The following is a 14,716-nucleotide window of genomic DNA, read 5'->3' as shown; positions in this document are numbered from 1 at the left end:
CTCTACTTTTAGTTTTGTTTTATTTTTTTAATACATTTATTTATTTTTGGCTGCATTGGGTCTTTGTTGCTGCACATGGGCTTTCTCTAGTTGTGACGAGCAGGGGCTATGCTTCATTATGGTGTGCAGGCTTAGCATTGCGGTGGCTTCTCGTTGCAGAGCACGGGCTCTAGGCACATGGGCTTCAATAGTTGTGACACAAGGGCTCTAGAGCACAGACTCAGTAGTTGTGGTGCACAGGCTTAGTTGCTCTGTGGCATGTGGGATCTTCCTGGACCAGAGCTCAAACCCATGTCCCCTGCATTGCAGGTGGATTCTTAACCACTGTGCCACCAGGGAATCCCTAGTTTTAGTTTTTTAAGGAACTCTCATACTGTTCTCTGTAGTGGCTGTATGGAGATTTACATTCCCACCAACAGTGTAGGAGGGTTCCCTTTTCTCCACACTCTCCCCAGCATTTATTGTTTTTACATATTTTGATGATGGCAATTCTGACTGGTGTGAGATCATATTTCATTGGAGTTTTGATTTGCATTTCTCTAATTATTAGGGATGTTGAGCATCTTTTCATGTGCCTCTTGGCCATCTGTATGTCTTCTTTGTAGAAATGTCTATTTAGGTCTTCTGCCCATTGTGATTGTTTGTTTTTTTGATATTGACCCACATGTGTTGTTTGTAAATTTTGGAGACTAATCCCTTGTAGGTAGCATCATTTGCAAATATTTTCTCCCATTCCGTGGGTTGTCTTTTTGTTTTGTCTATGGTTTCATTTGCTGTACAAAATATTTTGAGTTTAATTAGGTCCCATTTGTTTATTTTTGTTTTTATATCCATTATTCTAGGAGACAGCTACACAAAGACATTGCTGCAGTTTGTCAATGGGTGTTCTGCTTATGCTTTCCTCTAAGAGTATTATAGTATCCTGTCTTACATTTAGGTCTTTAATCCATTTTGAGTTTATTTTTGTATGTGGTGTTAAAGAATGTTTTAATTTCATTCTTTACATGTAGTTGTCCAGCACTCTTTGTTGAACAGACTGTCTTTCCTCCATTGTATAGTTGTGCCTCCATTGTCATAGATTAATTGACCATAGATGTGTGGGTTTACTTGGGGATTTCTATCCTGCTCCATTCATCTATATTTCTGTTTCTGTGCCAGTACCACATTCTTTTGATGACTGAAGCTGCGTAGTACAGTCTGATGTCAGGGAGCCTGATTCCTCCAGCTCCATTTTTCTTTCTCAAGATTGCTTTGAATATTTGGCTCCATACAAATTTTAAGACTATGTGTTCTAGTTCTGTAAAAAATGCCATTGGTAATTGATTAGGGATTGCATTGAATCTGTAGATTGCCTAGGATAGTATAGTCATTTTGACAATATTGATTATTCTAATCCAAGAACATGGTACATCTTTCCATCTGTTTGTGTTGTCTTCTATTTCTTTCATTGGTGTCTTAGAGTTTTCAGAGTACTGGCCTTTTGTCTCCTTAGGCAGCTTCATTCCTAAGTATTTTTTTCTTTTTGATGTGATGGGAAATGGGATTGTTTCTTTAATGTATTTTTCTGATCTTTCGTCATTAGTGTATAGAAGTACAACAGATTTCTGTATATTTATTTTGTATCCTGCAACTTTACCAAATTCATTGATGAGCTCTAGTAGTTCTCTGGTAACATGTTTAAGATTTTCTATGTACAGTATCATGTCATCTGCAAACAGTGACAGTTTTATGCCCCCTTTTCCAATTTGGATTCCTTTTGTTTCTTCTCTGATTGCCATGGCTAGGACTTCCAAAACTATGTTAAATAAAAGTGTTGAGAGTGGACATCCTCAGCTTGTTCCTAATCCTAGAGGAAATGCTTTCAGCTTTTTACCATTGAGTATGATGTTAGCTGTAGGTTTGTCATATATGTTGAGGTATGTTTACTCTCGGTACACTTTCTGGAGAGTTTTTATGATAAATAGGTGTTGAATTTTGTCAAAAGGTTTTTCTGCATCTATTGAGATGATCATATGATTGTTATCCTTCAATTGGTTGACGTGGTGTATCACACTGATTGATTTGCGGATATAGAAAATTCCTTCCATCCCTGGGATAAATCCCACTTGATCATGATGTATGAGCCTTTTAATGTACTGTTGGAATCTGTTTGCAATATACTGCTGAGGATTTTTGTATCTATGTTCATCAGTGATATGGGCCTGTAGTTTTCTTTTCTGTGTGTGATATCTTTGTCTGGTTTTTGGTATCAGAGTATTGGTGGCCTCATACATTGAGTTCAGAAGTGTTCCTTCCTCTGCCGTTTTCTAGAAGAGTTGCAGAAGGATAGGTGTTAACACTACTCTAAATGTTTAGTAGATTCCACTGTGAAGTCATCTGGTCCTGGATTTTCATTTGTTGATTCAGTTTTTAATCACTGATTCAATCCAGGAAAGGTAGTTGTTTAGTTCATACATTCCAGTTCTTCCTGGTTCAGTTCTGGGAGATTGTACCTTTGTAAAAATTTGTCCATTTTCTCTAGGTTGTTCATTTTATTGGAAAATATTTGCTTTCAGTAGTCTCGGGGTCCTTTGAGTTTCCATGATGTTCATTGTAACTGCTTGCTTTTCATTTGTACATTTATCGGTTTGGGCCCTCTCCCTTTTTCCACTGATGAGTGTGTCTAAGGATTATGAATATTGCTTATCTTTTCAATGAAACAGGTTTTAGTTTCATTGATCTATTCTTTGTTTGTTGTTTGTTTTTCAGGCTGTATTTCATTTATTTCTGCTCAGATCATTATGATTTCTTTCTTTCTACTGAGTTGGGGTTTTGTTTGTTCATTTTTCTCTAGTTACGTTAGGTGTAAAGTTATGTCATTTATTTAAGCTTTTTCTTCTTGTTAGCTTGTATCACTAACAACTTCCCTCTTAGAACAGCTTTTGCTGCATCCCATAGGTTTTGGGTCATTGTGTTTTTGTTTTTATTTGTCTCTAGGGCTTTTTAAAATTGATTTAATTGAAGAATAGTTGATTTAAAATGTTTTGTTACTTATACTGTACAAAAAATTGATTCAGTTATACACCTATCTAACTGTCTCTCTAGGCATTCTTACTCATTTTCTTTTCCAGGGTGGTTTATCACAGGATACTGAATACAATTTCCTCTGCTATACACTAGGAATTTGTTTCTTTTTAAAATTAATTAATTAATTTAAATTTTTAAAAATTTTATTTGATATTAGAATATAGTTGAGTAACAATGCTGTGTTAGTTGCAGGTGTGCAGGAAAGTGATTCAGTTATACATTATATATGTACCTATTCGTTTTCATATTAATTCCCATTTAGGTTATTACAAAATATTGAGCACAATCCCTGTACTATACAGTAGGTCCTTATTTGTTACCTGTTTTAATACAGGAGTGTGTACATGTAAATTCTAAACTCCCAATCTATCCCTTCCCCCCGCAGCCCATACCCTCTGGTAACCATAAATTTGTAATCTAAGTCTGTGAGTCTGTTTCTCTTTTGTAAATAAGTTCATTTGTATCATTTCTTCTTAGATTCCGTATATAAGCAATATTGTACGATATTTTTACTTCACTTAGTATGATAATCTCCAGGTCCATCCATCTTGCTGTAATGGTGTTATTTCATTATTTTTGTTGGCTGAGTAATACTACATTGTATATATGTACCGCTTCTCCTTCATCCATTCTTCTGTCAATGGACATTTTGGTTGCTTCTGTGTCTTCATTATTATAAAGAGTGCTGAAATGAATATTGAGATGCATGTAAACTTTAGAACTATGTATTTCTCTGAATATATGCCCAGGAGTGGGATTGCTGGATCATATGGTAGCTCTACTTATAGTTTTTTGAGGAACCCCCATACTGTTCTCTATAGTGTCTGTACCAATTTACATTTCCGTCAAGAGTATAGGAGGGTTGCCTTTTCTCCATGACCTTGTTCTTTCTCCATTCTATGTATAATAGTTTGCATCTGCTAACCCCAAACTCAAAATCCATCTCTTCCATGCCTCCCCTCTCCCTGGCAACAACCATTCTGTTCTCTATGTCTGTGAGTCTGTTTCTATAATGTAGATAAGTTCTTCTGTGTCAGATTTTTCATTCCACATATACGTGATAACATATGGTATTTCTCCTTCTCTTTGTGACTTGCTTCACTTAGTGTGATAATCTCTAGCTCCATTCATGTTACGGCAAATGGCATTACTTCATCCTTTCTTATGGCTGAGTAGTATTCCATTGTATACATATACCACAAATGCTTTAGCCATTCATGTGTCAGTGAACATTTGGGTTGCTTCCATGTCTTGGCCATGGTTAATAGTGCTGCTGTTCACATAGGGATTCACGTACCTTCTTGAATTAGAATTTTCTCTGGTTATATGCCCAGGAGTTGGGTTGCTGGAGCATATGACAAGTCAATTTTAATGTTTTCAATAAGCTCCATACTGTTTTCCAAAGTGGCTGCACCAATTTACATTCTCATGAACAGTGTAGGAGGGTTCCCTTTTCTCCACACCCTCTCCAGTATTTGTTATTTGTAGACATTTTAATGATGGCCATTCTGACCATTGTGAGGTGGTGCCTCATTGTAGTTTTGATTTGCATTTCTTTAATAATTACTGATGTTGAGAATCTTTTCATGTGCCCGTTTGGCCATTTGTACGTCCTTAAGAAATGTCTTTGTAGGTCTTCTGCCCATTTTTTGACTGGGTCATTTTGTGTTTTTGTTGTTCAGTTGTATGAGATGTTTGCATATTTTGGAAATTAAGGCCTTGTCAGTTGCCTCATTTGCAAATATTTTCTCCCAGTCTGTAGGTTGTCTTTCCATTTTGTTTATGGTTTCCTTTGCTGTGCCAACACTTTTGAGTTTGATTAGGTCCTATTTGTTGATTTCTGTTTTTATTTCCATTCCCATAGGAGCCAAAACTAGAAAGATATTGCTGCAATTTATGTCAAAGTGTGTTCTGTCTAGGTTTTCCTCTGGGAGTCTTTTAGTATCCAGTTCTCCAGTTAGGTTTTTAATTCATGTTGTTTTTATTTTGGGATAGGGTCTTAAGAATGTTCTGCTTTCATTCTTTACATGTAGCTGTCCAGTTTTCCCAGCACCACTTATTGAATAGACGGTATTTTCTCCATCGTATATTCTTGCCTCCTTTGTCTTAAATTAATTGACCACAGCTGAATGGTTTATTTCTGTGCTTTCTTTCCTGTTTCATTGATCTATATCTTGGGTTTTTTTGCCAGTGTTCCATCCTGTTTTGCTTACTGTAACCTGGTAATATAGTCTGAAGACAGGGAGAGTGATCCCTTCAGCTTCTTTCCTCTTTCCCAAGATTGTTTTGGTCACTCAGGGTCCTTTGTGTTTCCACACAAATTTAAATTTTTTGTGTTCTAGTTCTGCGAAAAATGCCCTTGGTCATTTGATAGGGATTTCATTGGATCTGTAGATCGTTCTGAACAGTGTGATAATTTTAACAATATTGATTCTTCCCAATCAAGAACAGGTCTTTCTTTCCATCAGTGTGTGTCGGCTTTAATTTCTTTCATCAATATCTTAGAGTTTTTGGAGTAAGGTTCTTTTCCCTCCTTAGGTAGGTTGATTTCTAAACTATTTTCTTCTATTTGATGCTATGATAAATGGGATTGTTTCCTGAGTTTCTCCTTCGGATCTATCACTGATAGTGTATGCAAATGAAGCAGATTTCTCTGTAATAATTTTGTATCCTGCAACGTTACTGAATTCATTGATGAGTTTTAGCAGTTTTCTGTTTGCCTCTTTAGACTTTTCTATGTGTACTAGCATGTCATCTGCAAAAAACATCAGGTTTACTTCTTCTTTTCCAAGTTGGATTCTTTTTTTAAATTTTTCTCCTCTGTCGCTCTGGCTAGGACTTTGATACTTATGTTATATAAAAGTGGTGAGAATGGGCATGTTCATGATCTTGTTGTTCATTATCTTAGAGAAAATTCTTTCAGCTTTTCACCATCAAGTATGATACTAGTGCTGGGTTTGTCATATATGACCTTCATTACATTGAGGTGTGTTTCTTCTGTGCTCACCGTCTACAGAGTTTTGTTTTGTTTTTTTATCATAAATGGATGTTGAATTGTATCAAAAGCTTTCCCTCCCTCGCTAGAAAGGATCATATGTTCTTTATGTTCAATTGATGTATCACACGGATTGATTTGTGGATATTGAAAAATCCTTGCATCTCTGGGGTAAATCCCACTTGATCATGATGTATAATCCTTTTAATGTATTGATGGATTCTGTTTGCTAATATTGTGTTCATGATTTTGGCGTTATGTTCATCTGTGATATGGGCCTGTAATTATCTTTTCTGTGTATGATATTTTTGTCTATGTTTTTTGTTTTAATCACGGAGATTGTGGCCACATAGAATGAGTTCAGAAGTGCTCCTACCTCTGCAAATTTTTGGGAGATTTGCAGAAGGATGTGTGTTAACTCTTCTCCAAATGTATGGTAGAAATTCCCTGTGAAGCCATCTGGTCCTGGGTTTCTGCTTCTTGGGACTTTGTAAATTACTGATTCAATTTCAGGAGTGGTAATTGGCCAGTTCATATATTCCAGTTCTTCCTGCTTCAGTTCTGGGTGATTGTACCTCTGTAAAAATGTGTTCATTTGCTGTAGATTTTCCATTTTATTGGCAAATAGTTGCTCATTGTAGTCTCTTAGTGTTCTTTGTATATCTGTGATGTCAGTTGTAACTTCTTTTTCATTTCTACGTTTATTGGTTTGGGCCCTCTCCCTTTTTCTCCTGATGAGTCTGGCTAAGGATTATGAATATTGTTTATCTTTTCAATGAACCAGGTTTTAGTTTCATTGATCTTTTCTTTGTTTGTTGTTTGTTTTCTAGGCTCTATTTCATACGTTTCTGCTCAGAACATTATGGTTTCTTTCCTTCGACTAATTTGGGGTTTTGTTTGTTCATTTTTCTCTAGTTACCTTAGGTGTAAAGGTACGTCATTTATTGAAGCTTTTTCTTCTTGTTAGCTTGTATCACTAACAACTTCCGTCTTAGAACAGCTTTTGCTGCATCCCATAGGTTTTGGGTCATTGTGTTTTTGCTTCTATTTGTCTCTAGGTCTTTGTTTAATTGATTTAATTGAAGTATAGTTGATTTACAATGTTTGGTTGCTTTTGCTGTATAGAAAATTGATGGTAATACACCTGTGTATCTTTCTGTCTATGCATTCTTTCTCATTTTCTTGTCCAGTGTGGTTTATCACAGGATATTGAATACAATTTCCTCTGGTATACACTAGGACTTTGTTCCTTTTCTAAATTAATTAATTAATTAATTTAAATTTTACAAATTTTTATTTTATATTAGAATATCGTTGAGTAACAATGCTGTGTTAGTTGCAGGTGTGCAGCAAAGTGATTCAGTTATACATTATAATATGTACCTATTCGTTTTCATATTAATTCCCATTTAGGTTATTACAAAATATGGAGCAAAATCCCTGTACTACACAGTAGGTCCTTATTTGTTATCTGTTTGAATACGAGAGTGTGTACATGTAAATCCTAAACCCCCAATCTATCCCTTCCCCCCACCCCATTCCCTCTGATAACCATAAGTGTATAATCTATGTCTGTGAGTCTGTTTCTCTTTTGTAAATAAGTTCATTTCTATCATTTCAGATTCCGTATATAAGCAATATTGTATGATATTTTTACTTCACTTAGTAGGATAATCTCCAGGTCCATCCATCTTGCTGTAAATGGCATCATTTCATTATTTTTGTTGGCTGAGTACTATTCCATTGTGTATATGTCCCACATCTCCTTCATCCATTGTTCTGTCAATGGACATTTTGGTTGCTTCTGTGTCTTGACTATTGTAAAGAGTGCTGCAATGAATATTGGGAGGCATGTATCCTTTAGAACTATGTATTACTCTGAATATATGCCCAGGAGTGGGCTTGCTGGATCATATGGTAGCTCTGCTTTTAGTTTTCTAAGGAACTCCATACTGTTCTCTATAGTGTCTGTACCAATTTACATTTCCTTCAAGAGTATAGGAGGGTTGCCTTTTCTCCATGACCTTGTTCTTTCCCCATTCTATGTATAATAGTTTGCATCTGCTAACCCCAAACTCAAAATCCATCTCTTCCATGCCTCCCGTCTCCCTGGCAACAACCATTCTGTTGTCTATGTCTGTAAGTCTGTTTCTTTTATGTAGATAATTTCTTCTGTGTCAGATTTTTCATTCCACATATACGTGATAACATATGGTATTTCTCCTTCTGTTTGTGACTTGCTTCACTTAGTGTGATAATCTCTAGCTCCATCCATGTTGCTTTAAATGGCATTATTTCATTATTTATGTTGGCTGAGTAATATTACATTGTATATATGTACCATATCTCCTTCATCCATTGTTCTGTCAAAGGACATTTTGGTTGCTTCTGTGTCTTGACTATTGTAAGGAGTGGTGCAATGAATATTGGGAGGCATGTATCCTTTAGAACTATGTATGGCTGTGAATATATGCCCAGGAGTGGGATTGCTGGATCATATGGTGGCTCTACTTTTAGTTTCTTAAGGAGCCCCCATACTGTTCTCTATAGTGTCTGTACCAATTTACATTTCCTTCAAGAGTATAGTAGGGTTGCCTTTTCTCCATGACCTGGTTCTTTCCCCATTCTATGTATAATTGTTTGCATCTGCTAACCCCAAACTCCCAATCCATATCTTCCATGCCTCCCCTCTCCCTGGCAACAACCATTCTGTTCTCTATGTCTGTGAGTTTGTTTCTTTTATGTAGATAAGTTCTTTTGTGTCAGATTTTTCATTCCACATATACGTCATAACATATGGTATTTCTCCTCTCTGTGACTTGCTTCCCTTAGTGTGATAATCTCTAGCTCCATTCATGTTGCGGCAAATGGCATTATTTCATCCTTTGTTATGGCTGAGTAGTATTCCATTGTAAACATATACCACAAATGCTTTAGCCATTCATGTGTCAGTGAACATTTGGGTTGCTTCCATGTCTCGGCTATGGTTAATAGTGCTGCTGTTCACATAGGGATTCACGTCCCTTCTTGAATTAGAAGGTTCTCTGGTTATATCCCCAGGAGTTGGGTTGCTGGAGCATATGACAAGTCAATTTTTAGTTTTTTCTATAAGCTCCATACTGTTTTCCAAAGCGGCTGCACCAATTTACATTCCTATGCACAGCGTAGGAGGGTTCCCTTTTCTCCACACCCTCTCCAGCATTTGGTATTTATAGACATTTTAATGATGGCCATTCTGACTTTGTGAGGTGGTGCTCATTGTAGTTTTGATTTGCATTTCTTTAATAATTACTGTTGTTGAGAATCTTTTCATGTGCCCGTTTGGCCATTTGTATGTTTTTGAGAAATGTCGTTGTAGTTCTTCTGCCCATTGTTTGATTGGGTCACTTTGGTTTTTGGTTGTTCAGTTGTATGAGATGTTTGTATATTTTGGAAATTAAGGCCTTGTCAGTTGCCTCATTTGCAAATATTTTCTCCCAGTCTGTAGGTTGTCTTTCCTTTTTGTTTATGGTTTTCTTTGCTGTGCCAACACTTTTGAGTTTGATTAGGTCCTATTTGTTGATTTCTGTGTTTATTTCCATTCCCCTAGGAGCCAAAACTAGAAAGATATTGCTGCAATTTATGTCAAAGTGTGTTCTGTCTAGCTTTTCCTTGGGAGTCTTTTAGTATTTAGTTTTCCACTTAGGTTTTTAATTCATTTTGTGTTTATTTAGGGATAGGGTCTTAGGAATGTTCTACTTTCATTCTTTAAATGTAGCTGTTCAGTTTTCCCAGCACCACTTATTGAATAGACGGTATTTTCTCCATTGTATATTCTTGCCTCCTTTGTCTTAAATTAATTGATCACAGCTGAATGGTTTATTTCTGTGCTTTCTTTCCTGTTTCATTGATGTATATGTTGGGTTTTTTGCCAGTATTCCATACTGTTTTTCTTACTGTAGCCTGGTAATATAGTCTGAAGACAGGGAGAGTGATTCCTTCAGCTTCTTTCCTGTTTCCCAAGATTGTTTTGGTCACTCAAGGTCTTTTTTGTTTCCATAGAGATTTAAATTTTTTGTGTTCTAGTTCTGCGAAAAATGCCCTTGGTCTTTTGATAGGGATTTCATTGGATCTGTAGATCGTTCTGAACAGTGTGATAATTTTGACTATATTGATTCTTCCCATCCAAGAACAGGTCTTTCCATCTGTGTGTGTCGGCTTTAATTTCTTTCCTCAAGAGCTTATAGTTTTTGGAGTAAGTGTCTTTTCCCTCCTTAGGTAGGTTGTTTTCTAAAGTATTTTCTTCTCTTTGATGCTATGATAAATGGGATTGTTTCCTGAGTTTCTCCTTTGGATATTTCACTGATAGTGTATAGAAATGCAGCAGATTTCTCTGTAATAATTTTGTATCCTGCAAGTTTACTGAATTCATTGTTGAGTTTTAGCCATTTTCTGTTTGCCTCTTTAGACTTTTCTATGTGTACTAGCATGTCATCTGCAAAAAAATGACAGTTTTACTTCTTCTTTTCCAAGTTGGATTCTTTTTTTAATTTTTTTCCTCTGTTGCTCTGACTAGGACTTTGAAATTTATGTTAATATAAGAGTAGTGAGAATGGGCATGTTCACAATCTTGTTGTTCATTATCTTGGAGAAAATTCTTTCAGCTTTTCACTATCAAGTATGATATTAGTGCCGGGTTTGTCATATATGTTCTTTATTACATTCAGGTATGTTTCTTCTGTGCCGACCGTATATAGCGTTTATTTTTTTTATCACAAATGGATGTTGAATTTTATCAAAAGTTTTCTGTGCCTATCTAGAAAGGAGCATATGTTTTTCATGTTTAATTGGTGTATCAGACTGATTGATTTGTGGATATTGAAAAATCCTTGCATCTCTGGGGTAAATCCCACTTGATCATGATGTATGATCCTTTTAATGTATTGTTTGATTCTGTTTGGTAATATGTTGATGATTTTGGCGTCTATGTTCATCTGTGATATGGGCCTGTAGTTATCTTTCTCTGTGTGATATCTTTGGTGGTTTTTTTCCGGGTGATGGTGGCCTCATAGAATGAGTTCAGAAGTGCTGTTTTCTCTGCAATTTTTTTGGAAGATTTACAGAAATATAGGTGTTAACTCTTCTCTAAATATATGGCAGAAATTCCCTGTGAAGCCATCTGGTCCTGGGTTTTTGTTTGTTGGGACTTTATAAATTACTGATTCAATTTCAGGAATGGTAATTGTTCAGTTCATATATTCCAGTTCTTCCTGGTTCAGTTCTGGGTGATTGTACCTCTGTAAAAATGTGTTCATTTGCTGTAGATTTTCCATTTTATTGGCAAATAGTTTCTCGTTGTAATCTCTTAGGGTTGTTTGTATCTCTGTGATGTCAGTTGTAACTTCTTTTTCATTTCTACATTTATTGATTTGGGCTCTCTCCCTTTTTTTGATAATGAGTCTGGCTAAGGTTTTTCAATTTTTTTCATGTTTTCAAAGAACAAGCTTTTAGTTTCACTGATTTTTTTCTGTTTTTTTTTTTTTTTTGAGGCTCTATTTTGTTTATTTCTGCTCTGATCTTTATGATTCCTTTCCTTCTACTAACTTTTGGTTTTTTTAATTCATCTTTCTCTAGTTACATTCAGTGTAAGGTTAGGTTATTTATTTGAGATTTTTCTTCTTTTTAGGTTGTATTGCATAAGACTGCCCTCTTGAACTGCTTTTGCTGTGTCTGATACGTTTTGAGTTGTCATTTGTCTCTATGTTTTTTGTAAATTGATTTAATTGACATATAGTTGATTTATAATGTTTTATTACTTTCTGTTGTAGAGAAAAGTGATTCAGTTACACGTCTATCTATCTGTCCATCTATCCATTCTTTTTCATTTTCTTTTCCATTATGGTTTGTCACAGGATATTGAATAGAGTTCCCTGTGCTATACAGTAGGACCTTGTTCTTTATCCATTTTATGTATAATAGTTTGCATCTGCTAAACCCAAACTCCCAAGCCATCCCTCTGCTGCTCCCCTTCTCCCTTGGCAAACACTAGTCTCTTCTCTATGTTTGTGTGTCTGTTTCATAGAAGTTCATTTGCATCATATTTTACAGTGCACATATAAGTGATATTATATGCTATTTGTTCTCCTTCTGATATAGGCCATTAATTTTCTATTTTGTGTGTGTGATTGTCTTTTTTTAAATTTTTGATTTATATTGGAGCATAGATGATTAACAATTTTGTGTTAGTTTCGGGTGTACAGCAAAGTGATTCAGTTATACATATACATGTGTCTATTCTGGTTCAAATTTTTTTCCCATTTAGGTTATTACAGAATATTGAGCAGAGTTCTCTGTGCTGTATGGTAGCTCCTTATTGGTTATCTATTTTAAATATAGTAGTGTGTACATGTCATTCCCAAACTCACTATCTATCCCTCCCTCTGACCCTTTCCCCTAGTAACCATAAGTTCATTCTCTAAGTCTGTGAGTCTCTTTCTGTTTTGTAAGTAAGTTCATTTGTATTATTTTTTCTTAGATTTTGATTTAACTGATATCATATATTTGTCTTTCTCTGTCTGACATACTTCACTTAGTATGACAATCTCTAAGTCCATCCATGATGATGCAAATGGCATTATTTCATTCTTTTTTATGGCTGAGTAATATTCCATAGTATATCTTTATCCATTCATCTGTTGATGGACATTTAGGTTGATTCCATGTCTTGGCTATTGTAAATAGTATTGCTATGAACATTGGAGTGCATGTATCTTTTCGAATTAGAGTTTTGTTCGTATATGTGCCCAGGAGTGGGATGGCAGGATCATATGGTAGTTCTATTTTTAGTTTTTTAAGGAACCTCCACACTGTTCTCCATTACTGGTTGTGTCAATTTACATTCCCACAAACAATGCAGGAGTGTTCCTTTTTCTCCACACCCTCCCCAGCATTTATTGTTTTTACATTTTTTGATGATGGCTATTCTGACTGGTGTGAGGTCATATTTCATTGGAGTTTTGATTTGCATTTCTCTAATAATTAGTGACATTGAGCATCTTTTCATGTACCTCTCGGGCATCTGTATGTTTTCTTTGGAGATATGTCTATTGAGGTCTTCTGAGCATTGTTTGATTGGGTTGTTTGGTTTTTGGATATTGAGCTGCATGAGCTATTTGTAAATTTTGGAGACTAATCCCTTGTTGGTCACATCATTTGCAAATATTTTCTATCAATCTGTGCGTCATCTTTTCGTTTTGTTTATGGTTTCCTTTGCTGGGCAATAGCTTTGAGTTTAATTAGGTCCCATTTGTTTATTTTTGTTTTTACTTCCATCACTCTAGGAGTTGGCTTGGAAAAGATACTGCTGGGATTTATGTCAAAGTGTGTTTGCTGTGACTTACGTCAAAGTGTGTTCTGCCTATGTTTTCCTCTAAGAGTATTATAGTATCCTGTCTTACATTTAATTCTTTAATCCATTTTTGAGTTTATTTTTGCATATGCTGTTAAAGAATGCTTAATTTCATTTTTTTACATGTAGCTGTCCAGTTTTCCCAGCACCATTTGTTGAACAGACTGTCTTTCCTCCACTGTATAGTCTTTCCATCTTTGTCATAGATTAATTGACCATGGATGATTACATTGATTTCTGGGATTTCTATCCTGTTCTATTTATCTATATTTCTGTTTTTGTGCCAGTATCATATTGCTTTGATGACTGTGCTGTGTAGTATAGTCTGAAGTCATGGAGACTGATTCCTCCAACTCTGTTTTTCTTTCTCAAGATTGCTTTGACTGTTTGTCTCTATACAAATTTTAAGATTATTTGTTCTAGTTCTGTGAAAAATGCCATTGGTAATTTGAAAGGGATTGCAATGAATCTGAATTGCCTTGGGTGGTATAGTCATTTCAATAATATTGATTCTGCCAATCCAAGAATATTGTATATCTTTCAGTCTGTTTGTGTTGTCTTCGATCTCATTCACCAGCATCTTATACTTTTTGGAGTATGGGTGTTTTGTCTCCTTAGTAAGGTTTATTCCTAAGTATTATTTTCTTTTTGGTGTGATGGTAAATGTGATTGTTTCTTTAATGTCTTTTTCTGATCTTTCATTGTTAGTGTATAGAAATGCAACAGATTTCTCTGTATTAATTTTGTATCCTGTAACTTTACCAAATTCATTGATGAGCTCTAGTAGTTTTCTGGTAGCATCTTTAGGACTTTCTATGTATAGTATCATGTCACCTGCAAACAGTGCCAACTTTACTTCTTTTCCAATTTGGATTCCTTTTATTCTCTGATTGTCATATCTAGGACTTCCAAAACTATATTGAATAAAAGTGTTGAGAGTGGACAGCCTTGTCTTTTTCCTGATCCTAGAGGAAATGCTTTCAGCTTTTCACCATTGAGAATGATGTTAGCTGTAGGTTTGTCGTATATGGCCTTTATTAGGTTGAGAAATGTTCACTTTATGCCCATTTTCTGGAGAGTTTTTATCATGAATGGTGTTGAATTTTGTCAAAAGTTTTTTCTGCATGAATTGATCATATGGTTTTTATTCTTCAATTTGTTGATGTGGTGTGTCATATTGATTTGAGAATATTGAAAAATCCTTACATCCCTGGGATACATCCCACTTGATCATGATGTATGATCTATTCTTGTTGTCTGCTAATACT

This window comes from Orcinus orca, chromosome 1, assembly GCF_937001465.1.
Source record: "Orcinus orca chromosome 1, mOrcOrc1.1, whole genome shotgun sequence".
In the NCBI taxonomy this organism is placed as follows: Eukaryota; Metazoa; Chordata; class Mammalia; order Artiodactyla; family Delphinidae; genus Orcinus; species Orcinus orca.
This window is presented reverse-complemented; position numbering follows the sequence as displayed.